Genomic DNA, 8349 nt, shown 5'->3' on the forward strand with positions numbered 1-8349 from the left:
GCAAATAAAATACATCACTGCAGAAAACCGTCGTCTGTTGTTGCCCGCGCTACCTGGCGGCATTTGAAAAAATCAAACGGCAACAGCAACGAAAGGTTACATTAGATAGGTTCCATGTTCCGCTTGGAACGCTCGTGGAGTAGCGAAACGTGGTTCTATAAACGTTGTAGTTGGGTGCCTCAATTCACGCGCGTCTCCGCCGTCCGGCAGCACTGTCATCGATGCTTCCGACTTAGAGCAGTGAACGCGGTAAATTTAAATTGACTTGAGCAAACCTCTAGCGTGTTGCCTTGGGAGGAACGAGACGGGAAGAAACAGCATGGGATGTGAGCGGGAAAGAGAAGGAAGGCAATTACTTGCCAGGGGTGCCAGCCGACTATAGTCTTTCGGCGACATCTGTAACGAAAGGAGCAAATACGCGGCCAATTTTTTGTTTTAGCCTCAATTCTGGATTAGCTCGACGCCGCTGTTGCGTTAGGCGATTCTTTCACGTCACTGTTCACCACCTTCTCGCAGTTCCAACGATGTTCTAACCAGCCGTAACCTACTCATACGCATACGCTGTCGGATGTAGAGGCCGGGGGAGGGGGGGGGGGGGAGGAAGTGGCCCGCAAAGTTATTAGATCACCACGGCCGACTAAATTCTAGGTCCAGCCGCAGTGGTTACTTTCATGATCTTCTATGAAAAAAAAAAAAAACATGAACTTTGATTGTCAGCGCTTTAGCAACTAAGCATATATACCCTTCCGCCGGCGTACCTCGTAAGTGACATTGAAATGTTCGTACGACACGAACCAGGCGAGGAATTCCGGTGGTGGCAGCATTAAGTTTCGCTTATGGTCGGACGGGGCGACATGCAAGTCCTGTAACGTCTGCGCACTTCATACCGCGCATGTGACATCAGCACCCTGCAAATTGGAGCTTACTGGCGGAAGCTATTTTACGGGTCATAACACGGTTGTTGAGGCTGTTATTTACGGGTTTGGCGGCTGAGAGGAGGTTGGCTGGCTCACAGGTGGTGGAGAAGGCAGTCCCCAGTTGGGCTTCGGCGATACTTGCTCACGCGGTCATAGATTGTCATAGGCTCAGGAGCCCGCATAGCAAAGGAGAAGGTATCGTCAGCCTCAAACACCTCGATGTCATAATCACCATCATTATTATCCTCATAATAATAATCATCATCATCAGCCTATTCGCAGGACGAAGGTAACTTCATTGGCCTCCACAAGCTTCTGTCTTGTGCCGTCCGAGTCCATTCCTTCTCTCCGGATTTCTTTATTTCGTCCATCCATCGAGTTAATGGTCTCCCTGTTCTTCGGAACCCGTTTCTCTTTATCACACTGGCTGTGTTACCTGGTGGTCGACCGGCTGTCATTTCGTCTTACTATATGGCCAGCCCAAATACATTTGTAGGGCAGCCACGACAAACGCTCTCTTGAAAGGTGTTCGTGTAGCGGACCGATGTCGTTTATAACGAAGATCAAAAGAAGAACGCGCGACTTTGCGCAGTATCCATTGAGTTTTTATGAGGGATTTGCGCCTATGGGGAACTACGCCGCAGCTAGAAATGCGGCTGCAAGCACCGAGATTACCCTGTTTGTATCAAAAGGGGACCAATCGGCTTAGGCGTTGCATCTCTGTCAGAATGCTTTACCGCACTAGGCTGATCGCAGCGACGTGTGACAGGGCTTATGCAAGAATCAACCCAAAACACAGGAGAGCGCATCAGCTAACGCTATTTGCAGAAACTTGTGTTTTTTTGCGAAGTTACGGTATTTACTCCATTCTAAGCACCCCCTTTCTTCCACGATAGCCATGCCCTAAGTGATGGGGTGCTTATATTCGAAAAACCTAAATTACCCCCCACCCCTCCACATTTTTCACGGCCGTATCTCGACGACACGGGCACAAGAAATGAAATTTTATGTGGCAAACATTCAAATAAAAAATAGGTAGAACAGTGAACAAACCGCTTGCGTCTGATCCTCAGCCACCCTCACTACCATTCGAGTTGCTCTCATTACCCCCATCAGGTCATCTTCTGTTCCGTTGAAGTAGTGTGTAATTTAAAACTTTAAAATGACTTGGCCACAGCGTCATCTCTGGCCCACTCCCACGCGACTCAAATCCACCTTGCCATGCTACTGTCTGGCCGAGAATGTCAGAAGAGCAGGTCGGAAGCGTGCCAGCCTCGAAGTTCCTGGCGCTCCTGCCCCCAGGGGTACCCACGTCCGAGAACGCCTTTTAGCTTCGATTTCGGAGTGTTTAAAAGCATTAAATCCGCTTAATTCCTGTGCTGACATACTTGATATATGCTCAGCTTCCAGCTGGACAACTGCGGATGAGCAATGAACCAAAGTATTGGAATTCGGAAAGGAGAACTGTTGGCATGAACTGTTGCTAACCTAACACACAGAAACAGCGCCTAGAACCAATGGCGCCATCTAAGGATTTGTAAGGAAATCAGAACGTGCACAATCGGTTAGTGAGATATGAGGTATACATGTGCAGTCCTTGTCACACGTGCAAAAAATTGCAACAAAAAGGGGGACACTGACGAAATTAGGACAGGCACGCACAGTACAATGCGTGTCTGTCCTGCGCGCTGTGCGTGTCTATCCTCACTTCGCCCGTGTCCACCTTTTTTGTGTACTTTACTTTGTAATTATGCAGTACCAACGTGCCCAGAATGCTACCATTATTTTGTGGACATCTTCTAGGCTATGTTACAAGTGGCCATAAAAAACTCAAAGGGGCCATAAAAAACTCAAAGTACAAATTTATCTATGGAGCGATCTTGAAGCGTTTTATGCCAGAAAGCTGCAGAAAACACCATTTGGTAACAGTTAAACGTTAAGCTTTTGCTTTGGATTTCTTGTGGAACAGAAACCCTTGGCATGGCTCCGAAATTTTTCACAAATGCTTTATATACAGTAAAGAATCGCAAGCGTTTCACAACGTGACCGGAAACAGTATACGGGCACCAGTGAAAACAGGTGCAATTTTATTCGCTGCGTGCTGTCGCATCCGTTCCAGGCTCCCGATGGAAGAGGCGGCAACACTCTCGTCTCCATCCCTATACCCGTTTCCGTTCCACTTCCCCTCGGCCAGTCCGGAGGGGGAGGTCAAAGCGGGCCCATCATCATCACCTCCCCAGCACCGCCCAACCCTTCACCACCACCACCTCCGCCACCAACGCCCCAGCCCGGAGTCTCCCAGGTATGTGGAAGTGCGCCGATATTATTTTTCAAGAGAGCTGTTTACCTCTATTCCGTACATGCAAGTGGCGTAAACAGGAAACACCCGTACACTTGGAAAAACGATGTTTGCAAAGATACGTAGAGGTCCCGGAAGGAAAACAACATGCCTTCGATATTGCTATTCAAGCCGCCCCACAAAAGGCTAGTACACTATATGACTTGCTGCAAGCGTTTCCTCTCATTCATTTCTATTCAAGGTTTTTTGTACGTTTTCCAAGTCGAGGGAATAAAAAAAATCACCACTTTGTGCCAGCATTCCTCGTAGGACATGACTTGATGCTCATGATGTTTGGGATGATATACGTGTCATCGTAGGATATGACCTCGAGCTTATGATGCTTGGGGTGAAACGTGTCATTGTAGAAAATGGTCACGATGCTCATAATACTTGTGGTGTACCACGTATCGTCGTAGGATATGGCATCGACACTCATCAAGCTTGTGATAAACCACGTACCATTGTAGCTCATGGCCCCTAAACGCACGGTGTTTGTGAAAACCCAAGTGTCATCGTAGGAAATGGCCTCAATGGAGGAGGAATAAACGTCGTAGAGCAGTCAACCCTGGGGGTGAGTCTATATTCCGGGGCCCCTTGAGACCGTTCGGCGTCTTGGGCTAAGACAGCAGCTAAAATTGGTCGGTAGGTTCCGAGCCGGACAGTGCTCTCTCCCAGTGCTCAAGGCCATATTGCGCATGACACGTGGTTTATCGCTAGCATCACTAGCATCCCGATCATCGAGGCACAGGCACGGCGGGCGAAATGGTGTTTGTGCCCTCGATGATCATGAGGCGTGGGATATAAACCACATCTTATTGTAGGATATGACATCAATGCTCACGACGCTGGTGATAAATCACGTGTCATTGCAGAATGTAGCATCAGTTCTCGTGATGCTTGTTATAAACCACGTACATGACATCGCAGGACATGACCTCGATGCTCATGATACTCGTGATGAATCACATGTAATTGTACAATATGGCATCAATGCTCGTGGTGCATGCGATGAACCACATATGTTATATTGTAGGACATGACCTCGATGCTCATGATGGTTGTGATAAACCGCGAATCACTGTAGGACATGACGTCGATGCTCATGATGCTTCTGATGAACCACATGTCATTGTAGGACATGACCTCGATGCTCATGATACTCGTGATGAATCACATGTAATTGCACAATATGGCATCAATGCTCGTGATGCTTGCGATGAACCACATATGTTATATTGTAGGACATGACCTCGATGCTCATGATGGCTGTGATAAACCGCGAATCACTGTAGGACATGACGTCGATGCTCATGATGCTTCTGATGAACCACATGTCATTGTAGGACATGGCCTCGATGCTCATGTTGCTCGTGATGAATCACATATAATTGTACAATATGGCATAATGCTCGTGGTGCTTGCGATGAACCACATATGTTATATTGTAGGACATGACCTCGATGCTCATGATGGTTGTGATAGACCGCGAATCACTGTAGGATATGACATCGATGCTCATGATGCTTCTGATGAACCACATGTCATTGTAGGACATGACCTCGATGCTCATGATACTCGTGATGAATCACATGTAATTGTACAATATGGCATAAATGCTCGTGGTGCTTGCGGTGAACCACATATGTTATATTGTAGGACATGACCTCGATGCTCATGATGGTTGTGATAAACCGCGAATCACTGTAGGACATGACGTCGATGCTCATGATGCTTCTGATGAACCACATGTCATTGTAGGACATGACCTCGATGCTCATGATACTCGTGATGAATCACATGTAATTGTACAATATGGCATAATGCTCGTGGTGCTTGCGGTGAACCACATATGTTATATTGTAGGACATGACCTCGATGCTCATGATGGTTGTGATAAACCGCGAATCACTGTAGGACATGACGTCGATGCTCATGATGCTTCTGATGAACCACATGTCATTGTAGGACATGACCTCGATGCTCATGATACTCGTGATGAATCACATGTAATTGTACAATATGGCATAAATGCTCGTGGTGCTTGCGGTGAACCACATATGTTATATTGTAGGACATGACCTCGATGCTCATGATGGTTGTGATAAACCGCGAATCACTGTAGGACATGACGTCGATGCTCATGATGCTTCTGATGAACCACATGTCATTGTAGGACATGACCTCGATGCTCATGATACTCGTGATGAATCACATGTAATTGTACAATATGGCATAATGCTCGTGGTGCTTGCGGTGAACCACATATGTTATATTGTAGGACATGACCTCGATGCTCATGATGGTTGTGATAAACCGCGAATCACTGTAGGACATGACGTCGATGCTCATGATGCTTCTGATGAACCACATGTCATTGTAGGACATGACCTCGATGCTCATGATACTCGTGATGAATCACATGTAATTGTACAATATGGCATAATGCTCGTGGTGCTTGCGATGAACCACATATGTTATATTGTAGGACATGACCTCGATGCTCATGATGGTTGTGATAGACCGCGAATCACTGTAGGACATGACGTCGATGCTCATGATGCTTCTGATGAACCACATGTCATTGTAGGACATGACCTCGATGCTCATGATACTCGTGATGAATCACATGTAATTGTACAATATGGCATAAATGCTCGTGGTGCTTGCGGTGAACCACATATGTTATATTGTAGGACATGACCTCGATGCTCATGATGGTTGTGATAAACCGCGAATCACTGTAGGACATGACGTCGATGCTCATGATGCTTCTGATGAACCACATGTCATTGTAGGACATGACCTCGATGCTCATGATACTCGTGATGAATCACATGTAATTGTACAATATGGCATAATGCTCGTGGTGCTTGCGGTGAACCACATATGTTATATTGTAGGACATGACCTCGATGCTCATGATGGTTGTGATAGACCGCGAATCACTGTAGGACATGACGTCGATGCTCATGATGCTTCTGATGAACCACATGTCATTGTAGGACATGACCTCGATGCTCATGATACTCGTGATGAATCACATGTAATTGTACAATATGGCATCAATGCTCGTGGTGCTTGCGGTGAACCACATATGTTATATTGTAGGACATGACCTCGATGCTCATGATGACTGTGATAAACCGCGAATCACTGTAGGACATGACGTCGATGCTCATGATGCTTCTGATGAACCACATGTCATTGTAGGACATGACCTCGATGCTCATGATACTCGTGATGAATCACATGTAATTGTACAATATGGCATCAATGCTCGTGGTGCTTGCGGTGAACCACATATGTTATATTGTAGGACATGACCTCGATGCTCATGATTGTTGTGATAGACCGCGAATCACTGTAGGACATGACGTCGATGCTCATGATGCTTCTGATGAACCACATGTCATTGTAGGACATGACCTCGATGCTCATGATACTCGTGATGAATCACATGTAATTGTACAATATGGCATAAATGCTCGTGGTGCTTGCGGTGAACCACATATGTTATATTGTAGGACATGACCTCGATGCTCATGATGGTTGTGATAAACCGCGAATCACTGTAGGACATGACGTCGATGCTCATGATGCTTCTGATGAACCACATGTCATTGTAGGACATGACCTCGATGCTCATGATACTCGTGATGAATCACATGTAATTGTACAATATGGCATAATGCTCGTGGTGCTTGCGGTGAACCACATATGTTATATTGTAGGACATGACCTCGATGCTCATGATGGTTGTGATAGACCGCGAATCACTGTAGGACATGACGTCGATGCTCATGATGCTTCTGATGAACCACATGTCATTGTAGGACATGACCTCGATGCTCATGATACTCGTGATGAATCACATGTAATTGTACAATATGGCATCAATGCTCGTGGTGCTTGCGGTGAACCACATATGTTATATTGTAGGACATGACCTCGATGCTCATGATGACTGTGATAAACCGCGAATCACTGTAGGACATGACGTCGATGCTCATGATGCTTCTGATGAACCACATGTCATTGTAGGACATGACCTCGATGCTCATGATACTCGTGATGAATCACGTAATTGTACAATATGGCATCAATGCTCGTGGTGCTTGCGGTGAACCACATATGTTATATTGTAGGACATGACCTCGATGCTCATGATTGTTGTGATAGACCGCGAATCACTGTAGGACATGACGTCGATGCTCATGATGCTTCTGATGAACCACATGTCATTGTAGGACATGACCTCGATGCTCATGATACTCGTGATGAATCACATGTAATTGTACAATATGGCATCAATGCTCGTGGTGCTTGCGGTGAACCACATATGTTATATTGTAGGACATGACTTCGATGCTCATGATGGTTGTGATAAACAGCGAATCACTGTAGGACATGACGTCGATGCTCATGATGCTTCTGATGAACCACATGTCATTGTAGGACATGGCCTCGATGCTCATGTTGCTCGTGATGAACCACGTGCGCGAGCGCATGGAGGGCATGGAGGACATGGAGGAGATGAAGCAACGGGAGGCTGCCAAGGCGAAGGATGAGCCCATGGTACCTATATCGGCCGTCCTGGACATGGTTCCGGCAGCACTGAGGCGAGCCAAAATGGCGAAGAAAAAGAAGGCGAGGGATAAGGAACTACTACGCCAACAGCAGCAGCAACAACAACCCGAAGGTGCTGGCCTGTTTTATTGCGTAATATTTTTTTGGCCTGCGCTTTTCATGCTGCAGTGTTTTTACCCATTGCGAAGTACATCTAAGGCCAGCTGTGTTCCTTGGATGCTAGAAGCATGGAGACGAAGGATTTGTTTGTTTATTTATATACACGCAAGGATATGCAAACTTACAAACTACTGAAATAGTGGTCACGGTTCATACCCAGTGGAGTAAGAAAATTTCACTTTGGGTTGAAGTGGGAGGGTGGATACCAATAAAAAAGGGCATGAAACAAGGCGGGAACAACAAAAAAGCCCTAACGAAAATCGTTTCAAAATAAGTAAATTGAGAGGAATGCTCCGAATTCCGTGGGTGTAGTCTACGTGACCAAGGGATTGTTTTTCTTTTTTT

The sequence above is a fragment of the Haemaphysalis longicornis genome, unplaced genomic scaffold (genome assembly GCF_048455015.1).
Source record: "Haemaphysalis longicornis isolate Haplotype H1 unplaced genomic scaffold, Haemaphysalis longicornis Haplotype H1 scaffold_55, whole genome shotgun sequence".
In the NCBI taxonomy this organism is placed as follows: domain Eukaryota; kingdom Metazoa; phylum Arthropoda; class Arachnida; order Ixodida; family Ixodidae; genus Haemaphysalis; species Haemaphysalis longicornis.